At 38.8% G+C, this 12,123-nt stretch overlaps 1 protein-coding gene across 1 annotated transcript in view; it reads right to left on the minus strand.

Annotated features, from left to right (window-relative positions):
* Positions 1-1,406: 1,406 nt before the first annotated feature.
* Positions 1,407-12,123, minus strand: part of LOC149024205 (uncharacterized) — a 72,609-nt gene continuing 61,892 nt past the window's right edge. The window contains exon 4 of the mRNA XM_089144512.1: positions 1,407-1,707. The gene's annotated coding sequence lies outside the window, so the exon portion shown is untranslated. The remainder of the gene's footprint in view (positions 1,708-12,123) is intronic.

Here is a 12,123-nt window from a genome sequence, read left to right on the forward strand (position 1 = left end):
GAGAAGGTAATGTTCATTGTTATGAATTTAATAATATTTTACATTTGAAAATGTCAGGGATAGAGAAGAGATGTGGTAGACATGAAGCAAGGTGGGCATGACATTTAAGGTAGTATTTGATATTCTTACCTAAGAAATACATGCAAATGAAAAGAAAAAAAAAAGGAAAAGAGAAGAGCGAGTATGTGATTGTTAAAAGGGTCTTTTTATTTTCATTCATAGTATTGGGCTTTCATGGGGCCAATGTCAATTTTAAGTTAATGAATTAGCTTCTGGGCCTAAGATAATTGGATTTTAAATTGGGTTTAAGTTGCTTCATGGTTTAGCTCCATGTAATTTTTGGTTTGGTTCATAAAGTGGTTTAAAATCTGAATCAATAAAAGGTGAAACGTATGGCCCTTCATTTTCTTCATATTCTTTGTTAACTTCAAAGAGAAGGGGGGGGGGGGGGAATAAAAGAAAGATGAGTGAAAACAATGAAAGAAAGAGGAAGAAAAGAGGTTTCAAGGGACTATTTGTAGTTGAGAACGAGGGTTGAAGTTGCATGCAAAAGAACCGATTTGAAGGAAGAGCTATAAATCTGAGTTTGTTTCAAATTTGACTGAAGACAATTGATTTTGGAAGTTGCTAAAAGTTTCTGAGAATCTAGACTGAATTGAGGTAAGAAACTAACTCTTTGTTATCAAAATGACTGAATTGGGGATTTCAAATGGCATGTTGGTTTTGTCCATTTGAAGAAGAAATGGTGGATTTGGGGGTTTTGTTTAAAAAAAAAAAAAATAGAGATTTCTCTAATGGAGATTTTTCCTCTTGATTTTGTGGTTTAAGAACTTGAATTTAAGTCTAAATTTCTTGAGAAACAAATAATTTCAGATTTGGAATTAGATTTTTGAAAGTATTTTTAAATTAAAACTTTGCAGGTGGGTAAAAATTTTATATGACAACATAAAACCACTGAAATTGAAGCTAGATTTTAAGATTTTACCCACTTGGAGCCTTATTTAATAATTATAACTTTAATAAAAAAAAAATCACTGTTTAGGAGTTAAACCCATATTTTTTTGCGAGGAAAGGACAACAAGAGAGAAAGATTGGTGGAAGGACTGAAAGTCCACTTTTGCTAAATTTTATTATCTCAGATAAATAACATATTCATAGAAAATTTATGAAAGAAGTTGTATGATTAACCAAGATTCTATTATAGAGAATGTTTTGTTGTCATGTTGGATGCTTGTCATGTTTTTTATATGTTCTTTCATTTAGTGAATGACAAATTACATAGGATTATGGTTATAAATTTGTTTGAAATGGTTGAAGTAATTCCTTTCTCAAATAATCATGCTTGATAGCTTTAGAGGGTTTCTTTGGATAAGTTTAGGCATGTGTGTATGTTAAATAGGAATATTTACCGCTGAATTTAAATTTCAAGTGCATTACCTTTATAAGTAAAATTAAGTTCAAAAGAATATCGAGTTCATCAGAAGCAATCAAAATAAACTAAATAATGTTCTCCAGTTCTTTTCCATATGATCCTCAAAATGTTTGACAATCTACCTCCTTTGGCCATCAATGGGTGCTATAAGTGCATTCCAAGCATCTGCAGGAGGTTTCAAGCAAGCTATCTCCATCTCCCACTGGCCACATCTTCTTCATATGAGAGGGTTCAATCATACAAATTCTCTCCAATTTCCGAGAACGTGAAACCATCTGTACAATTTAATATAACATACAAAGAAATGAATGAGTTCTGACGAATTTAGTAAAGATAACACATTATCATCCATATTTCAACACAATTAGTAATGCATATATGATATGAATGATATTCAAAAGTTTGAATGCTACTAAGATCTAACTATGCAAGTCTCTAGATAGTTGGCATGCTTTAAGATATAGCACCAACCCTCCTCTGAGTAGGTTTAGTCACTCTAATCCCTCATGGACTGGTTATCTCTATTGGGATCTTGGGCAAAGGGGTCAAGTCCTCATCAAACATCCATGGCTGGGGATTAAGTCAACACTCTTTTACCATGACCATTGGCATGAGTACTGGCGCATGTCAAGGATTCTAATCCAATGCAAGTTCATACTAGTAACATACTATATGAAGTCCAAATACTTCCCTATGGCACCAACCAACTCAGTTCCGTATCCTTCACAACCTAGGAATGAGAATCCTCATGGACTGACTACCGCTATTGGACTCCATTCCCTATGGTCATCCACATTATTGGGGTGGAAAGCTCTCATGACTCCTCACAACACCCGGGCCGCTCCTTGGACGTCCATGAACTCAACCCTAACATATACAACCCTACCATTGCATGAACAACAATGCACCACTGAGTCTCTACGGTTACCACTGTAGGATGAAACAGAGTCACATCACCATTGTCACGGGTCATTCGGCTTCAATTCCCCTACCGAAAGGGTAATAGCATGTAGGGTACCTAGCCATGCAATACTAGACTTCCTAGGTATGTCATCCAGAATTTATGATAGTGTTGAAGGCATCAGTAAGCATGTGTCCCATACCACAACCCTCTGATATCTCAAGCAAAGATAACCAAGTGGATATCCTTTCCATCACAACTACACTACATCAATCAAGATCATATCATAACCATTCATTCCATATCATGAAGTGATTCAGTATATAAATATAACACAAACAGCAAGTATATGATAGTATTGAAGTGAATTAAACAACTACAGCAATGTACATGATTAATGAATAATATAGGAAACAACTGATTCATCATATACATGTCATTGCATATAAACAAGATAGTGTGTCATTACCTGTAATTAAGTAAAAGCTTAAAAGGATGCAACCAAACCACAATTACAAGACCTTCAGTAGACTCAGAGAACACCTAAACATAGGGTTACAAGAATACACAAGAGTTATGAGTCAAACCAAAGCAAACACAAATCTCACACAGTCACTGTGACCCAGCTGGTCGCTTGGGTCAAGCAACCGCCTTAAGCAACCGCCCCAGTTACAGACAATCTTCCAACTCCGAAATTTAGACTTTTGATCATCCAATATCAATCCAGTTTTGGGATGATCTTAACCCGAATTCCAAACTTAACAAGTCTATAACAAAGGAGCAAATCAGAAACCTAAAATTAACAGAGATTTAACACCCAAATCATCTCCCTTTATTAGATCCATCCTTTATACGAATACAGGGATTCATTTTTGGACAAGATCCTCTCAAACACATTGATTATGGTATACATCCAATCACAATTAGGTTACCCCAACATGAAGGAGATGAATTTACACCATTCCAAAGTTGAAAGAAGAGAATTGAGGGAAGGGGGTTCACTTACCTTAGCCATATTTGCAAATAGACGAGGGAAACAGATCAAGATCTCAAATCATGCTTTCCTCACCTTCTAGCACATGTCTCCTGCATCCTAACTGTCCACAACAGCAATTCCAAATATATTAATGAGTTAAAAACACAGGATTTTCTATTTATAGAGGACAGGGGCAAATTAGGGCAAAATCCCGCAAGCAGACCATGGTGGTCGCTTGGGGAGATTGATTGGCCCAATCAACCGCCTTAAGCAACCGCCCCTAAGTACTTTGCAGTACAAGGGTGCTTTGCTCAAGGGGTTGACTCCCAACCTCAACCTAACCCTAAACAACACATGGGGGAGTCTTACCTTCAATCCGAACACCTTCAAACATCTTTTGACTTTTGCCTGGGATCCAATTTCCCAGTAAGGCAGGTTCATCATCAAGAGAATCCAGATCCATGGGTTTAGGGTATGGATTATGGACTTCTATCCGGACACTCCACAACTTAATCCGACTTGACCTTCGGGTTATTGGATCTGCAATACGGATTCCGAGTTAGAAACACGGGGGTTGTTACATTGACATAGCATCGTATATGGAACACATCATGCACACCGGCTAACGATCAGGGTAAGGCTAGTATGTATGCAACTGTTCCAACCCTTTCAACAATCTCGAATAGTCTGATGTACCGAGGACTAAGTTTTCCTTTGATGTTGAATCTCATTACACCTTTCAAAGGTGATACTTTCAAAAAAGCTCTTTTCCCAACTTGGAATTCCAGATCATCCTTCTTTTGTCTGCATAAGCTTTTGCCTTGACTATGATGTCTTGATCCTTTCTCTGATCATATCAACCATTGTACTTGTAGCTTCTATCATCTCTGGACCTAGAATTCTTCTTTCACAATTTTGGTCCAATACAATGGGGTTCTACAAGTGTGTCCATACAATGCTTTGAAAGAAGACATGCCTATTATTGATTGGTAACTGTTGTTATAGGCAAATTTCCACCAAAGCTAGATGTTCATCCCAATTACCTCCCATATCCACTACACAAGATCTGAGCATATCTTCTAAGATCTGAATTGTCTGCTCAGACTATCCATCGGTTTGTGGATGACGCGTTGTACTTATATTCAGCCGAGTTCCCAAGGCTTTTCTGAGACTATTCCCGATATCTAAAGGTAAATCTTGGATCTCTATTTGATACTATACTTACCAGACCTCCATGGTGTACATGATTTTCATAGGGATGAAATGTGTTGATTTAGTCAATCTATCAATAATCACCCACACAGTGTCATTCCCTTTGCTAGTTCGAGGTAAGCTAGTAACGAAGTCCATAGTGATGTCTTCCCACTTCCAACTAGGAATAGGAAGAGGTTGCAAAAGTCCTGACAATGGTTGTCAAATAGCTTTAACTCTTTGACAAGTGTCACACTTGGCCACAAAGTCATCCACATCATTCTTCAATCCAATCCACCAATAGTGTTCCTTCAAATCCCTATACATCTTGGTACTTCCGGGATGTACAATGAATATTGATTGATGTGCTTCTTTTAGGATTTCTTCCTTAAGTTCTTCAACTGCCGATACACACCATCTTCCTTTATAAGTAAAAGTACCATCGATAGACATAAGGAAATCGGACTCTTCCTGTGGACTAGAAGCAATCTTCTCAATCTTTTCCTTCAACCCTGGGTTCGAACTTGGAGGGAAATTATACTGTCTCTCAAGGTTGACCTTGCTATCTAGCTGCAAGTATTACTTGAGATCCTTCTAGAACAATTTCTAGTCCAAACTTTAAGATGGAGTATAGTAGTGGTTTGTTGAGAGGATTCAAATCCACTTCTTCTTGCTTACTCTTCCTACTAAGAGCATCTGCAACTACATTAGCTTTCCCAGGGTGATATGGAATATCATAGTCATAGTTTTTAACCAACTCCAACCACCAATATTGCCTTATGTTAACTCCTTCTAGGTGAATAAGTACTTTAAACTCTTATGATTAATGTAGATGGCGATTCGTTCTCTGAATAAATAGTGACACCAAATCTTCAAGGCAAAGACTATTGCCGCTAACTCCAAATCATGAGTATGGTAGTTTCGCTCATATTTTTCCAGTTGGCTTGAGGCATGCACCATTACCTTTCCATGTTGCATCAAAACACAACCTAAACCAATCTTTGAAGCATCGATATAGACTGTCAATCCGCCAGAGTCATCTGGTATGGTCAACACTAAGGCACGTGTCAATCTCTTCTTCAATTCCTAGAAATTCTTTTCATAAGCATCATTCTAAATGAACTTCTCCCCTTTTCTAGTAAGCTTAGTCATTGGAGCAACTAATCTAGAAAAGCTATCTATGAAACTTCTATACTATCCGGCCATTCCCTAAAAGCTTCTAATCTTGGTCACAGTCTTAGGTCTATCCCATCCGCAACTACCTTGACCTTATCAGGATGAATTTGGATTCCTTCTGTTGAAACTACATGGCCGAGGAAAACTACCTTAGATAACCAAAAATCACATTTGCTGAACTTAGCAGAAGGCTTATTCTCTCTCAGTCTTTGCAAAGTAAGACAGAGATGTTCCACATGCTCTTCTTCATTCTTTGAGTAAATTAGGATATCGTTTGTGAATACAATCACAAACTTATCCAATGCATCATAAAATACTCGGTTCATCAGATCCATAAACACTGCAGGAGCATTCGTCAAGCCAAAATGCATTACCCTAAACTTGTAATGTTCATACCGAGTCCTGAATGTTGTCTTACAGATATCACTTGGCTTTACTCTAAGTTGATGATACCCATATCTGAAATCTATCTTTGAGAATACTGTTGCTCCCTTCAACTGATCAAAGAGATCATCTATTCTTAACAGCGAGTATTTATTCTTGATAGTCAACTTATTCAACTCCCGGTAATCAATGCATAAACGCATGCTACTATCCTTCTTCTTCACAAACAAAATTGGAGCTCCCCAAGAGATACACTTGGTTGGATAAATCCCTTCTCTAGGAGTTCATTTAGCTGGTTCCGCGCTTCTTTTAACTCAATGGGTGCCATCCTATACGGTGCCTTTGATATAGAAGCGGGCCTAGAATTAATTCTATCGTGAATCCGATTCTCTTTCTAGCGGTAGACCCAATAAGTCTTCTAGAAAGACATCCACGAAGACTCTTACTACCTCGACTTCTTCAATTCTCTTTTCTTTCTTGCTTCCACTCCCTGATGAAGCATTAAGTGATGCACTTTCCACCAATGCTTTACTTGCATAATGGGGCATTGGTGGAAAGTGCATCATTTAATGCTTCTACTTGCATAACGGCAATCAGAGTCTTTCTACTAAGTCTTCCTTGATCATCTTGAAATTCAAAAGATGAAGTTCCATCAAGCTGGAACTGCACCCTTCTCAAGGAGTAGAGAATAACTACTTTGGGTGCAGTTAGCCAATCCATTCCCAAGATTACATCAAAATCTTTCATATCAAGGATCACTAAACTGGGCAAGCTTCTATTATTTGGTCTAGTTAAACTACTGATCTAGTGGGTATACTAGTCACTAGACACTTAGGCAACTTATTTGATATTATAGTAGTAAGTACCCTAGTTCTCCTTATGAATGGAAATAATATGAAGAAATGAAATGCACCAGTATCAAACAAAACAAAAGCGGGAACTGAAGCTACGAGTAGCGCACCTGTTGCAACATCGTGACTTTGATCTTGTTCAGTCCCAGTGACACTATACAGTTTTCCAGCTGGAGGGGCTTGTGTTGGCTTAGCCACAAGTTGCCGTTGGTGACTATTCCTTCGAGGGAAAGTACAAGCATAATCTCATGTCTAATGGCAAAAGAAACAAATAGGACCTTTTTATGCCGCACTAGTCACTAGCACCAGAGGTCTTTTAATTCATTGGCCTTGGATTAACATAAATTGGCCTGGGGGCTTGAGTAGTACCAATTGGTTGATTGACACTACTCTGACCAAACTATCTAGTATGTGCATTCCTATATCCAGCCCACACTCCTAGGCTGAAATGATGGAGCAGGGTATGGAGCTGATCTATTAAACTTTCTATCACCTCTATCAACATAGCTAGTGTTGTTGCTTTGCAAAGTCCATTGGAGACAATAGTTCTCCTTTTCTGACTCTTCTACCTTCTTCGAATTCTGAACCATTTGGGCATAGCTCTCGATAGGCAGAACCAAGAGGTCTTGATAGAAGGTCGAAGTCCTTTGAAAAACTTATTTTCCTTTTCTTTGTCCACTTATTGACTTAGGAGCTAAGTAGAATAATTCTTCAAACTTCTATTAGTATTCCAACACCGAAAGGGGTCCTTGGACAAGTGCCATAAACTTATATTCATTGGCATCCTTCACTGCTTCAAGGAAGTAATTCTTACAGAACGCATCCTTGAAGATATCCTAAGTAATGTCGTTGTTATGCAAAGCCTATAAAACTGAGCAAGTTGCATTCCACCATGCATTTGCTTCATGCTAGAGTTTCTGTTATGTGAAGATAATCAAGCAGAAGCAAAGAAGAAGAGCTCCTCAAACTTTTGTTGATAGTCAAGAACTGTCATGGATCCATGCTGAAGCGCCATAAACTTTATTTCCTTTACATCCTTGATGGACTCCATAAAGTAATTCTTGCAAAAGGCATCCTTAAATACTTCCCATGTCACTTCTAGATGTTGGGCCACCAAAATTGGTTGGGTGGCATTTCACCACGCATCCGCTTCATGTTGGAGCTTTTGTTTCACGGAAAGAATCTTTTAAGCTTCAGTACATTGCAAGTACCTAAAAATGCCTACTCCATTTCTCTCAACCATTTGCTTGGCTGCAAAGAATCTTTTATCGCCTCAGTAAAGGGACTTGGAGCTTGAGGAAATGCTCCATGAGGTTAATGTGAGGTCCTCATCCAAAGTTCTCAACATTTCCTCCATAAGTAGAAGTGTCCACTTCATTGTTGTTTAGGGAACCACTCAAGTTGATTGATGCATCACCATGAAACCTTGCATCATGGTATTGATCTGGGCTTGTTGTTGTTACATCATATTGCCCATTAAATTCAAGACATCTTGGGTGATGACCACCAGTGGAGAATTAGGAAGATTATCACCTTGGAGAGAAGGTGGTTGTTGTGCTCCGGCTTGTGGCAGTGGGGTCTCATTACCATTCTCTTGGCTAGAACTATTTGCATTGCCATTCCAACATTTTGGTTTCTTAAGTTAACCATCCTGATAAAATCACAAAAAATCCCATCATTCAACTCAAACAAGCCTATTCTTGATCATCAATTTAATATGCACAAATCCAATCAAATATAATCATTCAATCCAAACATGTGCATATAAACAACATTAAAAGGCATCAAAGTACCTAAATGTGCCATGCAAGGGCCAATCAGTCATAGGTCGACTGCCCGATCGACCTCTTGCTCTCTAGAGGTGGGCAAAATTCTCAGAGATCGTGCGATCAGTGGGTACCAGTCGGTCGATTGCCCCTCCGATTCAAGCACTGAATCAAGTCAAATCGGTTCGACTTGCCCAAACTTGCGGTCAACCTAGCCAAAATGGTGGCCATCTCACCGAGGAGACCACCCCAGTTGACTGCCTATTGTGGGCAGTGGGTCAGCTGTACTAGGCGACCACCTCTCCGTTTTTCTCACTTTTTCCTTATATTCTTTGTTCCTTGGCTCTGGAGAGGAAATCAACTTCACTCCTTGGCAGATTCTAGGCCTCTACAAAGCTTCTACACCCAGTTTGACGATATTTTAGTTGTGAATCGTAGGAAAACAACTCATTTCTCTTAGTTCTTCATGGTTTTGAATTTTCATCTCTTACTAGTGCAACTTAGATCTTAGAGTAGATTTGTGCTTTCTACTATTCCTTTATTAATCTCTTATGCATTTTAGTTTGTAACTGCACTCCATTTATCCCATCTGCATGAGTTTCTAAAAATTTAACTTTTCCTCATTTTTCTCATTTTCATTTTTTTCTCTCCTTCCATCTATCAGATTCTTAATGGCACATCATGGAAGTAGATGAGCACCTATGGGTGGTTGAGAAGTTGGTCGGGGTCTTGGATGTGGGGTCCAGAACCTTGACTTGTTCGTCACCATAGAGGTAGAGCTCATGTACTATAACCATTTTGGGAACACGCCTATCAAGGACAGACGGCTAGTGGACGTTCGTGTCATAGTGCCATTCAAAGTTATAGAGAGGTTCGAGATGTTGGGTTGGAATTGCATGTTGGCTATGAATGAGCCCGCTTACCTAGAGCTCATCAATTACTTTTGTAGTAACCTAACTTTCATTGAGGAGGACCTTGGCGGAGGTGATATATGGCTCTCCATTACTTCCCAAGTATGAAACACCTTTATTCACTTCTCCATGGAGACTCTCCCGTAATCTTGGTTTATAGTATGTCCCAAATGAGTGGAGATGGATTTCTCCTAGTAGTGATGATTCCACTATGATGAGTGTGTATTGATCTTTACTATGCTCTGCAATCAAGAGTGCAATCGGGTCCAACAAGGTGGGTTCATTCTTCTTTCCCCTAGGATTATTTCTCGGATAGTGAGTCGGAACATCGTGCCCATTGGAGGGCACCAAGATGACATCTCTCTTATTCAAGCCTTTGTCAATTTTACCCTTTACATGGAGTATCCCATAGATTTGTCTTATGTCTTACAAAAGACTATGATCTATCAAGTGGACAACCCCGGTTTAGTGAACCTGATATTCGAGTGCCTTTTGACCTGGATCTTTTGGCACTTTGGAGTGGACTTTAATAACACCAAGGAGCTCATGGGAGGCTTGGTGGATCACCTTGGCAGCGACTTATCTCCCAAATGAGTCTTCAAGAAAGAGTTCACTCACCTAAGATGCCATAGGAGGGAGGTGAGGGTGGCCAAGGTCAAGCACGTGCAAAGGTTTAGCCTGAGCACCAGATGCAGCATCATGTGGTAGATATTGAGGCTCAGCAGTGAGATATCTATTAGCAACTACTTGATGTGCAAAGCCAAGTGGCATCGGGAGGACTTCCTTCGATAGTACTTGTCTCCACTTCCACCACCATGCGACTTTGATGTCCTTTGCTTGTCCGATAATGCTCTTGTTATTATTATCTTATCTTAGTTTATCTTAACGATGGACATGGTTTGTACTTATTATGCGTGATTTATCACGCTCCTAGATTTTATCCCTGGGTTGCATGACTTAAAACTTATGTATTCGCTTATGTTTGTTTCATCTACGTCTTGTGCTTTATGCTTTGCTTGGTTACTATCATTATGTGACCTTGAGTTTCATATCATTAGTGTGTATTATTCCAATTAGATCCATCATGCTTCAATTATTCATTCTTGGTTTCTAGCCCAAGGTTTGTATCTGTTATTCACTTCCATTTTTAGTTGAGTCACTTATGGATCGGTGACTCAAGATGCTCCACTATGGAGTATTATGGTTAGGATTGCATGTAAACCTAGGCTTCGATACCATCTTCTATCACACCCCCTCCCAGCCGGCATCAAACTTACCCGAATACCTATGAATATGATCCATAACCACAAGGACTTCGGTTTATGGCCAATCCATAACCACACCATACACAATAGCATAATCAAAGAGCAAGGAATAATAAAGGTATCAAATATTATAATATTATAGTTATCCAAGATTAAATTCAGAGTTATAATCAGAGTTAAAATAAAGTTAATAGTAAAGATAAAATAACAGAAGTCTCAAAGTATTATCAAGAAATGCTTAAAAGCTTGTTTAACAATATAGCCTAACAAGCCGATAAATATGTAAATGATTCAAATTAATCAAGGCAATCACATTCCCAATCAAGTTACTCAGGCTCTCAGAATGGTTGGACTCCATAGGAGTAGTCCATGCAAGGGCATGAATCGCGGTGTGCCTCTGCGATCTCTCCTGTCGGCCCCTTATAGGACTCCATTGGCGGTGAACTCTCCGAAATGTGGTTTCCTCATAACCTATCAATAAATCTAAAGAAAGAGCTTCCTATAAATCTCTAAAGACACTCATATACCACGCGTTTAACACATGTATATAGTTATGAAGTGTAAATTAAATGTAAAGATGTAATGTAAATGCAAGTTTGCTCCTATGAATCTAACCATGTTAGTCTCTATCTAGGTAGACACACATTAGGACATAACACCAGCCTCCTCTAGGAAGTCTTACATAGACCCCAATGACAACAAATGAATGAGGTGTAACAACCAAGGTATGGGGTTAATAGTCCAATCAACAACCATGGTTGGGGAATAAGGCCACACTCATTCACCCTGACCATTGTCATGAGATCTGGCATGTGTCAAGGATTTTCTAACCCTATTCAAGAGGTCATCTACATCATTACGTCATGCTAGGTTTGGATATCCTTTCTATGGCACCAACCAACTTGGTCTGATATCCTCTCCTATCTAGGAAAAGTTGTATCCTATGGCACCATCCAGCTCAGACTATGCCTCCTTTAACAATATGATCATCCATATATGTGAGAATTAGTTTTCAATAATAATGAATAAGATATTACAACCTATTTATAGAGAAAGACTAGTATAAGTACAGTTGTCACTCCTTTACAATATACAATAAGCAGGCTACCTTTTGTCCCTCACCTTTTACAATATGCTATTGGTCACCCATGTGCCCCTTATTATATGCAACCCTACTATGAATGACACATGATCTGTTTTTACCCCATCACCTACTCCAATAGGCTATTGGGCGACCACAAGCAAGCCGCTATCACAAGTCACTTGACTT

This window comes from Hakea prostrata, chromosome 2 (assembly GCF_041222555.1).
Source record: "Hakea prostrata isolate BN-2017 chromosome 2, UWA_Hpros_2, whole genome shotgun sequence".
Taxonomy (NCBI): domain Eukaryota; kingdom Viridiplantae; phylum Streptophyta; class Magnoliopsida; order Proteales; family Proteaceae; genus Hakea; species Hakea prostrata.